This window comes from Rhinolophus ferrumequinum, chromosome 12 (genome assembly GCF_004115265.2).
Source record: "Rhinolophus ferrumequinum isolate MPI-CBG mRhiFer1 chromosome 12, mRhiFer1_v1.p, whole genome shotgun sequence".
Taxonomy (NCBI): Eukaryota; Metazoa; Chordata; class Mammalia; order Chiroptera; family Rhinolophidae; genus Rhinolophus; species Rhinolophus ferrumequinum.
The window spans coordinates 34238117-34256658 of NC_046295.1; positions in this window are offsets into that span (position 1 = coordinate 34238117).

Sequence of the window (18542 nt, forward strand, 5' to 3'; positions counted from 1 at the left end):
GACAGAAAATGAGTCATCACTGTAATTGTCAGGAGAAGGATTTAGAGAAAAGTTCTGAAGTCCGGGCAGCTCTGGCACCTTGACTTTGGAAGCTGGTGTTCTACCCTTAACTCGGCCCATTGCCTCTCTGTCTGCTTCTAAAATCCCAGTAACCAACCCACCGGTGACTTTCCACACTGTTAAGGTTAAAGTCTCCCATGAGAGATTTTAATTGTCTCAACCCAGACAATTATCATCCTTTCTACCCTCTCCTAATCTGGCTTTGATGGGCCATGTGGGTGTATCAACCATTTTTGAAAAAATTTCAATAATATCTGTTAAATCTGAACACATTCATAAGCAAAGACTCAGCAATTCCTGTAACTGTATACCAAATAGGAATGTATACACCTGCTCACCAAAAGACATGGGCTAGAATGATCACGGTATTCTAGTGGTGCTAACCCCAGAACAAAAAACTAACCAAATACCCATCAACTGTTGATAGACAAATTGTGATATAGTCACACAATGAAATATTAAATAGTAAAGCAAATGAGTATTCTGCAAGTGAGAATACCGTGTTTTCCCGAAAATAAGACCTAGCCAGACCATCAGCTGTAATGTATCTTTTGGAGCAAAAATTAATATAAGACCCAGTTTTATATTATATTATATTATACCCAGTGTTATATTATATTATATTATATTATATTATATTATATTATATTATATTATATTATATTATATTATATTATATTATATTATATTAAGACCCAGTCTTAAATTATAGTAAAATAAGACCAGGTCTTATATTAATTTTTGCTCCAAAAGACACATTAGAGCTGATGGTGCGTCTAGGTCTTATTTTCGGGGAAACACGATAGCAATATGGATGAATCTCACACATATAACCCCGAGCTAGGGAAGCCAGATGCAAAACATTACAGACTGTGTAGTTCCATTTATATAAAGTACAAAAACAGGCAAAATTGATGTAAGGTGCTAAAAGTCATGATAGTGGTTAGGTATGAGATATGGACACCAATTGGAAATAAACATGAAGACACATCTGGGGTGCAGGTAAACACTGTATTTCTTGATCTGGATGCTGGTTGCAAAATTGTGTTCAGCTTGTGAAAATCAACTGAGTAACACACCAATGTACACTTATCTGTGTGTGTAATTCAATGGAAAATTTAAATTTTATTTCACTTAAGCAATTGTTCATTTCTCTACAAAGAAGACTAACTGATAACAATTTGGCCCTCTAGAACAGAGCTGGGGAAATTTTAATTCCATCAAGAACCACTAATCCAAAAACTAAAATCATGAGCCTCATAAATAGAGGGCAAATTAATTGGAGGATATTTTTCTTTATTTTTTAAAAAGAAACATCCATGTAATGGCTGGAGCCTTACACTTATATTGAGAAGATCTGGGTTTGATTCCCAATTCCACTCAGCACTAGTTACATAACGATATCTAATTCCACTCGCTTCCCAGATGAGGAGCGTTGGGTCAAGAGAGATTAGTGATGATCTCCCGACTGCCTTAGAGAATTACTCTAAAAAGCATATCTAATAAAGCAGTATATATAAAGCTTCTTATAAACCACACCAGTGCTGTGGATCTATAAATTATCAGCTTTTACAGTTAAAAAGAATTACAAAATAATACAGTGGGAAAAATAATCTTTAATGAAAAACAAAACAAAGAGACCAAAAAACCCAAGGACTGGTTTTAGGCCAAGGAATCCTGTTTCAGTTCTAGAGCGTACTATCTTTTATTAAACCAGCAAATTATTTTCAGGAGATTCCTAATAGCAAGTGTTTAAAATCAAATCAATCCTATGAATTATGAAAAAAATGTAAACATTTAACAAATCTATTTCAGGAATTAATACGAGGCTGGGGTGGGGCTTTTATCCTAAATAAATTTTTCAGACAATCAGAACATTAGGATGGTGGTGTGAAAACTTAAAACTTAATAGTTAGTAGGTTTTTTTTTAATAGAAATTCTTTTAAAGTAAATATTTTTTTAGAAAGAACACAATCAGGAAAGTTCACACAACAATAACATACCAGGTCTACCAATTAAGATCGCAAACTTATTGCAATGCTATTCCTAACCTTTTTTGATATATCAAAGGGATTATTCATTAAGAATGTGTGCCTTTGAACAAACAGTCAACCAAGTTCACTATTTGGAAATGCTGAAAAGGCTGCATGAAAAAGACAACCTAAATTTTTCATGAACAATTCATGGTTCTTGCATCACGACAATGTACCGGCTCACAGGTCACTGTCTGTGGAGTTTTTAGCCACTAAACAAATAACTGTATTGGAACACCCTCCCTACTCATATGCTCTGGCCCCCAATGACTTCTTTCTTTACCAAAGATAAAGGAAATATTGAAAGGAAGACATTTTGATGACATTCAGGAAATCAAAGGTAATACAATGGCAGCTCTGATGGCCATTCCAGAAAGAGTTCCAAGATTTCTTTGAAGGGTGGATTAGGAGCTGGTGTCAGTACTTAGCATCCCAAAGGGTGTACTTCGAAGGTGACCATAGTGATATTTAGCAATGAAGTATGTAGCACCTTTTTTAGGATGAGTTCGCGAACTTAATTGTCAGACCTCATATATATGTATATATGTGTGTGTGTATACACACACACACACACATACAATGCCAAAAAAATGTACACACGTCTTAAGAAAGGGAAAAACTATTAAAATTGCAAGACTCAATATATACTGATAACGAAAGATGAATACAAGTCACGTTGGACTTCTGCAATTACAAGAGGTGCCCAAAATGGTTACCATCAGCATCGAAACACTTCTGATTACAGCAAACAACTGCTTGAGCAACGTTGACCAAAGTGTCCACTTGTATATTTTTCGGCACCCCCAGTATATATATACATTTGTGATGAATGGTCATAGAAGTATTTTCATAATATTTAAAAGGTGGAAACAACTGAAATGTCTATCCACTGATGAATAGATAAATAAAAAGGTGATATATCCACATAATGAAATACGTGGCAATTTAAAAAAATGAAGCATGCTGCATGCTACACGTATGAACCTTGAAAACATTATGCTAAATGAAAAAGCCAGTCACAAAGGAACATATATTGTATGATTTCTCTTATGTGAAATGTCTAGAATAGGCAAATCTATAGGGACAACAGGTAGATTAATGATTACCTAGGGCTGAGGGATGGGGAGACTGGGGAGTGATGGTTAATAAGACTGGGGTTTCTTTACGGACTAACAAAAATATTCTAACATCGACTGTGCTCATGGATGCACGACTCTATGAATACGGTAGGGCCATTGACTTGTATACTATAAATGGGTAAATTATATGGTATGTACGTTATATCCCAATAAAGCCATTTACAAATAGAAGTCACAGTAAAAATTATAGTTCTCTGAAAAATTTTTTGTAAATATACAAAAAACATTCTAAAATTTATAAGAAAAGGCAAAGAAGCTAAAAAAACGGAAAAAAAGTTTAACATGGTAGGACTCACTCTACTTAATGTTAAGGCTTAATTTATAGCTACAGTAATCAGTACAGTGAGATATTGGCAGAGGAATGGACATATAAGTCAGTGGAACATGGAACACAATAGAGAACTCAAATAGACCAACATACACCTAATTGATTTTGGACAAAGGTACAAAAGTAATTCAATGCAGAAAGAATAGTCTTTTCAACAAATGGTGCTGGAACAATTAGACATACATAGACAAAAAATGTAAACTATTCTGTGTCCAAAATTTAATTCAAAATAATATATAAAATTATAAAACTTTTAGAAGAATACACAGGAGAACATCCAGGACTATGTAAAGAGTTATTAAGCATGACACTAAAAGGATGATCCATGAAAGAAAAATAAAATTTAAGATTGGACTTTAGCAAAACTAAAACTTCTGCACTGTGAAAGACCATTTTAAGAGGATAAAAATGGGTAGAAGCTACAGATGGGTAGATTTTCAAATCACACATCCAACAAAGGCCTTAATACCAAGAATATGGAAAGAACTCTCAAACTCAACAATAAAAAAACAGACAATTCAACTTAAAAATGGGTAAAACAAACGAAAGATACCTTACCAAACAGGAGATATGGATGGCAAATAATCATATGACAAGATTTTGATATCAATTAGCCCTTAAGGGAATGCACATCAAAACCATAACAAGATACTACTATATATTCATTAGAACAGTTTAAACACTTTTTTTAAAATAATAATAACACAAAATGTGAGGATGTGGAGAAAATGAATCTCTCATATACTACTGGTGGGAATCTAAAATGATACAGACACTTTTAAAAAGTTTGGCACTTTCTTTCAGAACTAAAAAAACTAAATCTGCACTTACCATATGACCCTGCATTCATATTCTTGAGCATTTAACCCAGAGAAATGAAAACTCATGCCCACACAAAAACCTATACACAATTGTTCTTAGCAGTTTTACTTGTAATAGCAAAATACTGGAAACAACCCAAATGTACTTTAATAAGTAAATGGTAAAACAAATTCTGGTATATCCGTATAATACATGAGTACTTAGTGATTAAAAAGGAATGAAGTACTGATGTATGCAACAACCTACACTTCTTAGTGAGAAAAAAATTAAATCTCCAAAAGCTACATTTTGTATGATTCTGTTTATATAACGTTCACATAATGACAAAACTACAGAGATCGGTAACAGTGGTTTCCAGGGAATAGGGACTGGGGAGGATGTGGAGAGAATGGGGGAGATACATATACACAGAGGTAACACAAGAGTTTTCTTTTATGGTGATAGAAGAGTTTTGTATCTTAATTGTGCTGGTAGTTACACAAAATTTACACATGGAATAGAATTGCATAGAACTACACATACACACACATAAATAAAAGTTAAAAATGGGGGGAAACTTCATAACTTCTGTGGTTTGGTTAAAAATAATCTGTCAATATCAATTTCCTTGTTTTGATATTGTACTCCATCTGTATAAGAAGATACCATTAAGGAGAAGTTGGATGAAAGATACAGAAGACGCTATACTATTTTTGCAATTTCCTGTCAGTCTATAATTATTTTAAAAATAAAAAGTTAAGACATTAGAAGTTGTAATATCAAAATTTACAAATATTTTATTTACGTACAATGAGAGTGAATAGAAAATTTTGTAAGGAAGCTTATATTGAATAAAAAATATTATAACATAAAGGTATATATTCTCTTTGGTGCCTATTTTTTCATTCCAACCTGCTATCTTATTAAATTTCTTCTTCCTCTATAAGAACAAAGAGACTTCAGAAATCTTTGAGACTTGGGAAAACTACTATGTAAATCAACCTAAGTGTCATACAAATAAATGAATCTTCTATATGTTATTTATCTGCATTTTGTTTCAAGTCATTCCAAAAGCATTAATCAAATAATTTAATGAATGGAGGAAAAAAACACACCTTAGTTTTGCTTTTATCAAATTACAATTATTGAAAACAACACTTGCAAACTGGAATGTGTTGAAGTTTATCCCTATGTAATCTAGAGAGAAACTGAGCAAATGAAACAATGAGAATTCTAACGGTGTATGAGATTTAATTTTGAAATAATTGTTTTGTGGAATATCTTAACTGGCAAATATTTGATGGAGCTCCCCTTTTTCAATTGCGTAACTTTAAATTCTATGTCAGAATGGATTGAAATAGAAAAAACTTACAATTTGCAATATCCAGTTTTGGCAAAATAATTAAAATAATCATAAATATGTGCAATTTAGCTGATTATATTTTAAATAAAATTATTTATTAAAGAAAGATGTGCAGAATAAAGGCAATAAAATAGTACCTGTAAAAATATGTATGCATTTCACTACAAAAAATTAAAACTGGAAATATTTTTATTTAGCAAAATTTGCTCTGAACCTTCCTATAGAGAACTTTATCTCTTTAAATTAATAATATTATAGTCTAAGAATAGTAGAAACTGGAAGTATCAAAATTTCAGTGCTACTAACTATAAAATGCTACCTTGAAGAAGGTGTCAAACTATTTAAAAATAACAATAATATGATGATATTAAAAATACAATTTTTAGGGAAAATATCAATGAGATGGCATCAGAAAACATATTGAGTAAGAAACTGATTAAAGTATGTAAATAAGTACCAAAAATAATTATTTTGTATATATTACTTTTATTATTTCTATAATCAATACGCATTTTTAAAAAGTTCTTGTTTCATATTTACTGGTATGTGTTATTTTACTTTTAGGAGAAATTTTGTATTTGATAATTGTTTTTTTCCTCTATTTTATTGTTTTCATTTTTGAGTTGTAATTGATGTATAATAGTTTCAGGTACACAACATAATGATTCAACATTTGTATATATTGCAAAATGATCACATCAAGTCCAGTTAAAATATATGGTGGCAGATGAAAATTATTTTTAATAGAACTATTTACATCTAATTATTCAATTAATAAGTAATTCAAAATCATATTATTTTTATTGCTCATTTTAATCTCAAATGTATCCCAATTTGGACAACAAATTTTATGGTCACCCTAATGAAAGTGTTCTTTTGGAGAGAAATTAACTGCAGAACTTAGAATTGTCACATACCAAATTAAATGTAAAATTTGTTGAGGCTTGAAGACACAGCTAATTCTCTCGTTAGAAACAGGGCAGAGTTGATTTTGCAAAGGATACAAAATGATACGGGCTTTGCTTGGGAAGTAACCCTAAACGTCAATATTAACCACAATAAAAGAAAACAATAACCATAAATATTTGGAGTTAAATAATTTGGATTCTTTCCTAACAATGAGAGTGTTTAACCTGTGACCTTGGGTAAATCATTGATTTTCTCTGAGCTTCAGTTTCTTCATGTATAAAATGGGGATAATAATAATAACTTATGTCTCAGGATTGCCAGGAAATAATGTGTGTGAAAGTGCACGGTAAACCAAGGGGTGATAGACAAACTTTGATCCTTAAGACAGTCAGCTGAAGCAGCAGCAGACCTTCAACAATCAAACAAGGAAGCGCTTTTGGAATGGCCTTTGGCTGCCTGGGGAGGATCAGAGAAAAGATGAAGAGAGTAGTGGGGAGACTGTCTAGGATTCAGTTAACTCTTCTAACTAGACCTTTGGTTTGGTGTCTGACCTTTATCGCAGTGCTGGTTGTTTGGTGGTAGGACAGGAATTAGAAGATACAGAGCTTTCTGCATTGATTCATACGTGAATTTTCCATTTTCCCTATCCACCTCTCCACCGTACTTAACTCAGCTGCCCTCAGCTCTAGCCTATGAATTACAGAGCCCCATGCCATTGATATGTTACAAAATGCAGGTGTGTGGCTCCATGTTCGTCCTCCCTGCTCCGTGACATGTGTCCTCCCTAAGGTGGCTGATGTGGACAGAACTTCCAAGACAGACCCACAACCAGGATGCCCATCAAGTGCTGCCTGGCTCGGCCATTTCTGGTGACAGATTCTTCCCACCTGGGTGTCTTGTGTCCCAGGCTGCCACAGTCATTTCTGTGAGATTTGTAACTTGAGCCATGCTTGTTCCCCAGTATTAAATTGCAGAGGCACAATGTTAAATCTCCACTTGTTAAATATAATCATGTTCCAGTTGAATTATTTTTGTTTCAAAGTCTGGGTTTTAAATTCGTTACATTTTGCTGTTGAGCCCTCTACCCTCAAGTCTTCGATTCCAGCTACCTCGTATCACTACCCTCGCCCCCAGCACCCTGATTCTCTGGAGTCTCAAACCAGATTCCTTTCCCAATGCACTGCCAGTCTTTTGTGATTCCCTTAGCAGATGGAGCAGTCCTAACAGTGGGATTCATCCTTCCCCAAAAGCTCCCTTTAGAATCAATTTTCAGAACAACTTGTTAAAGGCTCATAACTAGTATGAGCCTCACCGCAGCCTGGCATAGACTCCACTTTCTTAATCATTGTGATAAACAAAGAAACTAAACAACAAACAGAAACAAGCCAACATATAAATAAAAGATCACCACATACAGTGGCTTTGGGCATTGTCAGAAAGAAAGGTGGAGAGGAGACCACCCTCATCACTCTCACCTTTATGCAGGAATCCAGAGTTGAAAACAATTCAGCAGGCCACTTGAGAGCATGGGCCTTGGAGTCTAACAGACTCATTTTGAATCTTCTAATCTCTATTATCTTGTGTGACATTGCATAAGTCACTTTTCATCCCTGGATCTCAGTTTCCTAACTGTCAAATGAGAATGATATCTACAACTACTTCATGGAGTTGACATAAGCATCAATTAAGATAATGCATATAAAGCACCTGGTATAGAGCTTGCATGGAGTAAACAATCAAGGTAAGTACTCAGTTATTATTACTAAGTATCTAATCCACTAAAATACAGTATTATAAATTACATATCTCACTGAGGCCCCTGAGAAGGGAAATGACTCCCTTAAGACCACATATCACAATCCTGAGTTAATGGCTGAGTATGAACTTCCACTAGACATTCATTTCATTTAGCATTTATTGAAGGTCTACTTGGTACTAGGCACTGAGCTAAACATTGGGGATGCAAAGACAAATGAGACAAGTTCAATAGCCTCAAAGAACTCAGGCATTATTGGAGGACATGAACAGTGTGTGTAAATAATTGAAATTTCATACGGGAAGTAATAGAAGTACATAAAAATAACAGTTAGCTGGAGTAATTCTTTCTCAAATAAAGGGACCTGATAAGAGACTTAGTTTTGAAGAATGCCAAATAATCAAAGCGTAGAAAATGGTATTTTATAAAGAAGAGTGTGCAAAGATATGCAAAAGACATAGAGGTCTGAAAGTGCATGGTCCATGTGACAAAGATTTTTATCTTAATTAATTGATTAAATGAAGCACAAAGTATGAGAAGGGATTAGAGGCAGCAACCTGCTGAAATTCTCTCTAACTCATGCTCTTCACCCTGGTGTCACCGCGACAGACTCCATGGGAACTGAAACCAAATCAGAAGTTGTAAAAATATTTGAGGTTACAATTAGTCATGGATACTGCTTGGGAAGTAGCAAAGATGGTTTAATTAACTAACAGTAATTTATCCTTAAAAGCCTTAAAGTCAGCAAGAGAAGGTGCAATTGAAAGTCAAAACTAGCTCAAAGCAACACTGAAGTTTCTCTGGCAGTAAAGAACTAAACCATGGGACTCATTGGAGCTTTTGGTTCCACGATCAGTGGCACCTGCCTGATGCCCTTGGAGTGCCATCAAATCCTATAAGGATCTCCAAGATTTTGCTCAGCCTCACACTTGAAATCCCATCTGTGATACTGTGATTTATAATAAGAAATACATTATCTGTTCTTTGTTCCTGTTTCTGGCACAGAGCTCCTAAAACTCTTGGGATTTGTCTTTTGTTATGTTAATGAAGTGATTTTTGGAAAGCACCTAGGTATAAGGGCTGGTTGCCAGGAAACCAACCATGTGATTGGAGGATTGGAATTTTCAGTCTTATTCCCTGACCTCCCTAGAGGGGAGAGGGGCTGGAGATTGATTTCAATCACCAGTGGCCAATGATTTAATCAATCACACCTATCTAATGAAGCCTCCATAAAAGCCCAAAAGGATGGGGTTTGGAGAGCATGTGGAGCTTGGGGAAAGAGGCACCCTGGAGAGGGCGTGGAAACTCAGTGCTCTTTCCCCAATCCTCGCCCTATGCATCTCTTCTATGAGACTGTTCGTCAGTTATATCCTTTCATAATAAACCAGTAATCCATAAGTAAATGGGTTTACTGAGTTCTGTGAGCTGCTCTAGCATATTAATCAATCATAAGGGCAGAGTTGTTGGACCCTCCTCTGATCTATAACCCAGTGGGTCAGAAGCACAGGGGACAGCCTGGGTTTACTACTGATGTCTAAAGGTGGGGGTCCACAATCTTGTAGGGATGAGCACTTAACCTGTGGGACCCAATGCTATCTTCAGGTATATAGTGTCAGAACTGGGGTGAATTATAGGACACTCAGCTGGTGTCATAGAGAGTTGTTTGATTGTGAGGGGAAAAACCCACGCATTGAATCTGGGAGCAGAATGTTATCATCTTATGCCTTTCTCTGCCTTTTTCTGTGCTTACCCAACAGGTCTCATTTCATTTCCATGAACAGACTTTCTCTTCCTTGCTTCAGGGCATTTACCCTTGCTGGTCTTTTGGCGGGGAATGCTCATAGCTCAGGGCTTTGTATGACTTCCTCCTTCCCATTCTTGAAGTCTCAGGTCTCAATGTCCACAGCTCAACTGCTTATCTTTTCGGTGTCTACCTCAGCTCACAGAGCCTGTCTAACGAAGTTACAAAAAGACCACCTCCCTACACGTGTATTTTCTGTCATATTATCATGCATTTTTCCTTTCATAAAACTTATCAAACTCTGTCATTATATGTGTTTAATAGTTTATTTTGATGCCCCCTTTTACATTGTGAGCTTTTTGAAAGCAGCAATCATATTAAATCTCATTAGTATTGTATTTCCAACACTTGTCCCAGTGCCTGACATACAAAGTATTCAAGATATCTATGTTGAATGAAGGAAAGGTGGGATTCAGGGATGGGTTTTTGTGAGAAGGATAGAGGTAGGACAGGAGATTTGTGCCTCCACACTGGGTAACAAAGTCGTGGAGTCATGCAGAGCTGGTCTTGAATCCACCTGTTTGCTTGAGGCAAATTGCTTATCTTTTCGGTGTCTACTCAGATTCCTCATCTCTAAAATAGGGCTAATACTACTTACAGAAGGTTTATAGACTGACAAAAGACTACAGAAATGATGTTAAATCATCTAGGTCAGTATTCGACCACTTCTCTTTAAACCTTTACATGTACAGAGCTCAATCTTAAACCTCAAGTTATGGCTTATAACAAGACTGACTCTAAGGGGAGGGATGCTGAGCCGAGTCGCCATAAGGACAATCGGAACATGGGACATAACATGAGAGAGTCATTTTATTTGGGCAAATCCTGTGAATAGTAGCTTTATCTACTTATCTGGAACTGTTAAGTGTATTCCTGAAGAAAAAGTTGATATATTAGGAGGACAATTTTTATGGAATGATCTGCAGGTAGTAACAACCTGTGATTCTGACCTCGGTCATATTCAAACTGATCAAAGAAACCAAACATATGACGCTCCAGCATCCCTCTTGCAGCTCAGCTTCTTGCCTTGTTAAACATTATCATTAGTCAGGGACGCTCACTCCGGTTCACCCCAACTTCATCTACTGATTGTAAGATAACACTCCAGGTTATCTGAGCAGGTGCTACTTGATGCCAAGGATGCATGGAAGGAAGCAGCATTTATCCCTGTAGCAGCATTCCCATTAATCATCTGGACAAGACATGGAGATCATGTATTCTTCGCTAATAACAAGCAAAGGCAAGAGGAGTTTTCTGTAACCAGGACTAGGTGAGTGAAGCTGGGAGCAACTCACGGTGGGTTGTTTTACCTTTCACACGGTTCCCCCAACCCGACACCCACACACAACCTTACTGAAAAGTTTTCATTCATTTGTAACACTGCCCAGATTGTTCCTGCTTGAACAAGTTTGACAACTACCACCACTTTCTGAGAAAACTTCTTCCCCTCTAGGGCCTTCTGTGGTCATCCGTAATGGAGGATGACAAACAATTGTTCCCTTTACTTCTCCCCGCATCCCAACCTCTACTGCCTCCACCAAAAATAAATTGTTACAGTCATGAGAAATTTTTTATTAAACAAAAAGCAAAAAAAGCACCGTGACCACAGCACTGTGACTAATACTGGAATTTAGCAAGAAGTCAGCTCTGGTTTCATGAGACTACACTAAGAGTTTGGGAACATTTTGCCACTAAAGCTTATGATGAATGACTCAAGGAAGAAAGCGTTGCTGTTTCAAATACCCTCTTCTCTTTTGGTGTCAGTTTCATGGCATTGGTAATGGGGAGTGACACGTAGGCATGTAGCAAACTGTCTCCTTGACGGACAAAGACAAGCTACTTTCATATCAGCCCTGGCATCAGAGAGCTGCTGGTTTGTGGCTGAATGTAATTTGGAAAGGGGAAGCTATCAGGAGGGAATTACAAATCATTCCACTTCCTCTATGTTTTGATCAGACCCATTAACTCTCCCAAGAGGCTAAGCAACGTACACCCAGGTATAAAGAGAAATAATTCTGTGTGTTTAAGCCAATTCACTTTTGGTAATAGTTGTTGTCTTACAATTTCAACCTTTCAGAGAAGTTACAAGGCTGATACAAAGAATTGATGTATACCCTTTTCCCAGATTCACAATTATTTACATTGTGTTCAATTTGATTTATCATCTGTTTGCTTGTGCTATGTATGTGTACCTGTGTTTGTGTGCATGTGTGTAGTTTCTTAAATTGTTTGGAAAAAAGTTGCATATATCATGCCACATACTCCGAAATACGTCAGCAAGTATTTCCTAAAAATAAGACTATTCACTTAACTCAACCACAGTACAATTATCAAAATCAGGTAATTTAACATTATCACGTTGCTATTATCTAACCCACAGATCATATGATCATATTCAAGTTTTGCAAATTTTCCAGTAAGATCATATATATCCAGAATATCACAGAAGTACCATGGAAAAAGAGGAGGCAGAAGACAGAAGACTCTAGCGCTCACAGAACACCAGTGAGCTACTTTTGATACCTACAACCCTGAACTGAAATAACCTCCTAACACACAGGGCACAGATGTGGTCCTCAGCAGGGCATTTCTTTCATGGTAGAGACAAATTTATCCTGGACTAAAGGTTTTTCTGGACTTCCTTGACAAAGTTAATAAGCAAGTTTCAAGTATTTTGTTGAGGATTTTTGCATCTGTGTTCATTAGGGACTGTAGTTTTCTGTTTTTGTAATGTCTTTGTCCGGTTTTAGGATCAGAGTAATAGTGGCCTTATAAAATGTGCTTGGGAGGCTTCCCTCCTTCTGGATTTTTGGGAATAGTTTGAGGAGAATAGGTGTTAATTCCTTTTTGAATGTTTTGTAAAATTCACCCGAGAAGCCATCTGGGCCAGTACTTTTGTTTGTTGGGAGCTTATTGATTACTGATTCAATTTCTTTGGTAGTAATCGGTCTGTTCAGAGTTTCTGTTTCTTTTTGATTCAGTCTTGGAAGATTGTATGCTTCTAGAAATGTATCCGCTTCTTCCAGATTGTCTAATTTATTGGCTAATTCAAAACAATATAATAATCCCTATGATTATTGCAGTGCTATTCACAATAGCCAAGATATGGAAACAACTGAAATGCCCATCGGTATTCGACTGGATTAAGAAACTGTGGTACATTTATACAATGGCATATTACTTGGCTATAAAGAAGAACAAAATCTTACCATTTGCAATGATATGGGTGGACCTAGAGAACATTGTGCTAAGTGAAATAAGTCAGTCGGAGAAAGACAAATACCATATGATCTCACTTATATGTGGAATCTAAAGAACTGAATAAGTGAGCAAAGTAAACAGAAATAGTCTCAGAGATATAGACGAAAAACTGATGGTTGCTAGATGGGAGGGGGTGGGGATGAGGGAGAAGGTGAGGGGATTAGAAAGCACAAATTAGTAACTACAATATTTCCACAGGGATATGAAAGACAGTTTGGGGAATATAATCAATAATGTTGTAAAGATTTTGTAGGGTCAGATGGGCACTTGTCTTATTAGGGAGACCCCTTCATGGATGGTGTAAATGCCTAACCACTGCACTGTACACCTGAAGCTGAAGCTGAATAATATTGTATGTCAACTATAATTTTATATATATATATATATATATATATATATATATAGTCACAGGAAATGGAGTACAGCGTAGGGAATAGAGTCAGTGGAATTTTAATAGATATATATAATATCAAAGGGCAATAGATTAGGGGGTGGGGGTTATCACTTTGTGAGGGGTGAAATGTCTAACTATTACATTGTTTTGTACACCTGAAACTAATAAAAAAAAAAAAGCATGTTTCGAGAAGATGAAACTGGTTCTAAATAACTGGATTCCAAAACAAATCCCCAAAATATTTAAAAGAATATTAAAAAAAACCTCAACACCCAACTATATGAAATTCAGATTTTTTTTCATCCAGTGAAAAATAACCAATCATGCAAAGAAGCAGGAAAATATGACCCATAACCAGGACAAAGAAACAATCAATAGAAATAGTCTCAGAAAAGACATAAATGATAGAATTGACAGATAAGCATGTTAAAACAGAGAAATGAAAGACATAAAAAAATACAAAACTAATTTTTATAGATGAAAAACACAATATATGAATAGTAAAATTAATAGCACGTTGGACACTGTAAAAGAAAACAGTTGAGGAAGCAAAACACACATCAGTAGAAACTATCCACAATGAAATAGCGATTAAATAGACTTAAATGATGCATAGAGCATCAATAACTATGTGGGACCATATCACACATTCTAATATCTATGTAATTGGAGCCCCTGAAAGAATTTAGGGTGGGGAAGAAAAAATATTTGAAAAAACGATGACAGAAAATTTTCTAAATTTGAAGAAAGCCATAAACATACAGAACCAAGATAGTCAAGACACCCCAAGCAAAAGAAACATAAAGAAATCCTCAGCAGGACATAAAACAACCAAATTTTCAAAACAAATGATAAAGAAAAAATCTTTAACACAACCGGAGGAACAAAGATGACAGTGAAAGGAGGCTTCACATTAGAAGGAATGAAAGTCAGAAGAAAACGCAGTGAACTCTTTAAATAACTGTCAAGCCTCTTCTACCACTCTCCCCCCCCCCACCCTCTGGCAGCCACTAAACTGTGTCTGTGAGTTGTCTGTGTCTATGAGTTTTTGTTTCTGTGTTTGTTGGTCTTGTTCCTTTGTTGCTCTCAGTTTTATAACCCACATGTGAGTGAAGTCATACGGTTCTCAACTTTTTCTGCCTGACTTTTTCACTTAGCATAATAACCTCAAGAGCCATGCATGTTGTCGTAAATGACAGTATGTCATCTCTTATGGCAGACTAGTATTCCATTGTGTATATATACCACACCTTCTTTATCCAAGTAAAGGGGGTCAAATAGATGGTGATGGAAGGAGCACTGATTCTGGGTGGTGAGCACAAAATATGATATATAAATGATGTATTATAGAAATGTATACTGGAAACCTGTGTAGTTTTACTAACCGTTGCCACCTCAATAGATTTAATAATAATAAAATAACTGTTAACCAGGAATTCTATACCAAGTAAAAATCTTTAAAATCCAAGACCAAATAAAGGCTTTTTTTTGTCATAAACAAGTTGAACTAGATCACCACAAGAAGACCAGCACTGTCAGAAATACTAAAGGATGTCCTTCAGGCATAAGTATATGATATCAGATAAAAATTTAGATCTATACAAAAGAAAGTGTTCAGGAATAAGTAAATATATAGGTAAATATAAAAGACACTTTTCTCATTTTTTTAAATTCCTTGAAAAGGTAAATGATTATTCAAAGCAATAATAATAACAAGAACTATAATGAGGTTTATATGTAACTTGCAACACAAATATTATTTGTAATGTTGCCAAGACAGAGTTAAATAGAAGTGTACTTTTGTATGGGTCTTACTCTGATGTGCAGTAATGCAAAATGTTAAACATGAGATAAATATTACAAACCCTAGAGGAACCACTAAGAAACAAAACCAAAATATACAAATAATAAGTCAACAAAGGAGATAAAATGAAATTACAAAAATATTTAATTTATCCAAAAGAAAGAGGGACAAGCTACAAAAAAAAAAAAATAGATAAAGAACATGTGACAAGATGGTCCATTTTTAAACACAATCATATTGATACAGTCACATTAAATGTAAATGTTCTCAAAATTTCACAAAAAGCAGACTTCCAAATGAATAAAAAAGAAAGATCCAATTTTATGCTGTCTACATTACACTTATTTTAATAAAACAAACAAACAAAAAAACAGACAAATGCTAAACGTAAAAGAATTTAAAGAAATATACCATATAACCACAAATGAAAGGAAAGACAGCATGGCTATATTAATACATAACAAAGTGGATTTTAAAGCAGATAATATTAGCTGGGATAGAGAAGATCATTTCATAATGATAAAGATTGTCACTTTGTCAAAAGGACATAACAGTCTTAAAAATATATGTACTTAATAACAGAAATTTAATATACAGTAAGCCAATAACTAATAGAACTGAAAGTGAAAAGAGACAAATCCAAAAGTTTGTTGGAAATTCAAAATTTCCATCAATGATTGATAGAACAAGTAGACAGAAAATCAGTATAAATATAAAAGACTTTAAAAACACAATCAACTTGACATATATTAAACACTGTATGAAATAGATATTATTTTCAAGTGCACCCAGAGCATATCTTGGCCATAAAACAAGCATCAATAAATTTTAAAGAAATTGGTAATACAAATTAGCAATACAAATTATATTATCTGGTCAAAATATAATTTAGAAGTCAATAATACCAATGTACATGGACAATCCTCTAACATTTGAAAATTAAGTGGTATATTTTTAAATAAACCATAGCTCAATGAAAAATTAAAAGGTAATTAGAAAACATTTGAACTTCATGAAAATGCACACATAACATATTATAATTTGTGGGATGCAGCTAAAGCAGTGTTCATAAGAGACTTTACATTATCAAATGCCTGCATTAGTCAAGAAGAAATACCTCATTATTTGTACTTCCACATTAAGGAAGTAGATAAAATGGTGCAAGTTAATCCCAAAGCAAGCAGAAAGAGGGGATTTTTAAATAAAAGAGCATAATTCAATGAAACAAAACAAAATAAAGTAGGTAACACAAATGAATCAAAAGCTAGTTCTAAAGATTAGAAACTGGATAAATCTCTAGCAAGCTGAGAAGGAAGAACAAAGATGCAATTTACAAATATCTAGAATAAGAGAAAGGATGTCACTATAAATCCTACATATGTTAAAAATTTAATAAATGAAAACTGTGAAGAATTTTATGAAAGAAGTCCAACAACTTGATGAAATAGGTAAATTCCTAGAAAGATACAAACTATCCAAGTTTAACACAAAACAAATAGGTAACCTAAAAAGCCTCGTATCTATTAAAGATATTGAATTCAGAATTTTTAAACTTCCCCACAGGGAAACTCTGGGCACAGACAGCTTCACTAGAAAATTCTTTAAAACATTTAAATAAGAAATAATTCAAATTATATACAAACTTTTCTAGAAAATACAACAGGAAAGAACCCTTCCCATCTCACTGATGAGATCAGCATTTCCTTGATACCAAAAGAAAGAAATTATGGGAAAACAACAGAACAGTATCCCTCATGAACACATATGCAAAAATCACTAATAAAAATTTAGCAATTTGAATCCATCCTAGTAATTCAAGGTAGGTTTCACATTTGGAAATCAATCAATGTAATTCCCCATATTAGGAGTCTTATGACAACCCAAAAGATTCATATAATGAATTTGATAAAATTTAACATTAATCCATGATAAAAGAATTTCCAGCAAATTAGGAATAAAGGGGAACTTTCTCAACCTGATAAAGGCATTCTACAAATAACCTACAGTTAATATAATACTTAACAGTTAAAGACTGAATGCTTTCCCTCTTAGATAAAGAATAAGGCAAGGATATCTGCTCTAAATTATTTCCATTCCAACATTTTGCTGTAAATCATCTCCAGAGCAACAAAGGCAAGAAAATAAATAAATAAATAAGTTAATTAATTAAAATAAAATACATGTTGGAAAGGAAAAATTCAAACTGTCTTTATTCCCAGAGGACACGTTCATCTATATATATATATAAAAATCCTAAGGAATTTCGAAAATGGCTCATAGACATAATAAGTGAGTTTAGTAGGATACTAAAGGTTAGTAGGATACTAGGTCACTATATAAAAATCAATTATGTTTCTATATATTAGCCACAAATGATCAAAATTTTAAAATGTTTTAAATACATGAACAATAGCATCAAACATGAAATAAATATGAATACATTTAACAAAATATGTGTAAGTTGTATTCACTTAAAACTGTAGAATATTGCTGAGACAAATTAAAGAAGACAAACAAATGTAGATCAATGTCATTTTCATGATCAGAAGATGTTACATTTTTAAGATCTGTTTTCTCCAAAATGATCTATAAATTCAATGCATTCCCAAACAAAATCCCAACTGACTACTTTGTAAAAATTGGCAAGCTAATGCTAAAATTCATATGGAAACCAGGATCCAGAATAGACAAACTAGTTTTGAAAATGAAGAACAAAGTTAAAAGACTCACACTATCTGATTTCAATAACTATTCTACAGCTACAGTAAGTAAGACAGTATGGTATGGTCATAATGACATACAGATCGACAAAACAGGAAGTCCAGAAATAAATTCAGACATATATTGACAATTAATGTTTGACAAATGTGCCAAAATAAGTCAATTTGAAAGG